We start from the raw sequence: 217 nt of genomic DNA, 5'->3' as shown, positions 1-217 counted from the left end.
TATGCTCATCCATCCCCATCCCCAGTTCCCCCATCCATGCCACTTTTCCTCCGGTGTAGGCGATACTGTCTGTCTGTACTCGAGTATCATGCCCAAGTTTGTTCATCCTAGACTGGGAGGAGGCGAAAAAGAACAAGCCCCGGACGACAGCCCCCCAGCTCAAGCTCATCTCCGTCGTTCATCTCCGTCCCCCATCCTTCCTTCACCGGTAGGCACA

Source organism: Pseudogymnoascus verrucosus, assembly GCF_001662655.1.
Source record: "Pseudogymnoascus verrucosus strain UAMH 10579 unplaced genomic scaffold scaffold_73, whole genome shotgun sequence".
Classification (NCBI taxonomy): domain Eukaryota; kingdom Fungi; phylum Ascomycota; class Leotiomycetes; order Thelebolales; family Thelebolaceae; genus Pseudogymnoascus; species Pseudogymnoascus verrucosus.
This window is presented reverse-complemented; position numbering follows the sequence as displayed.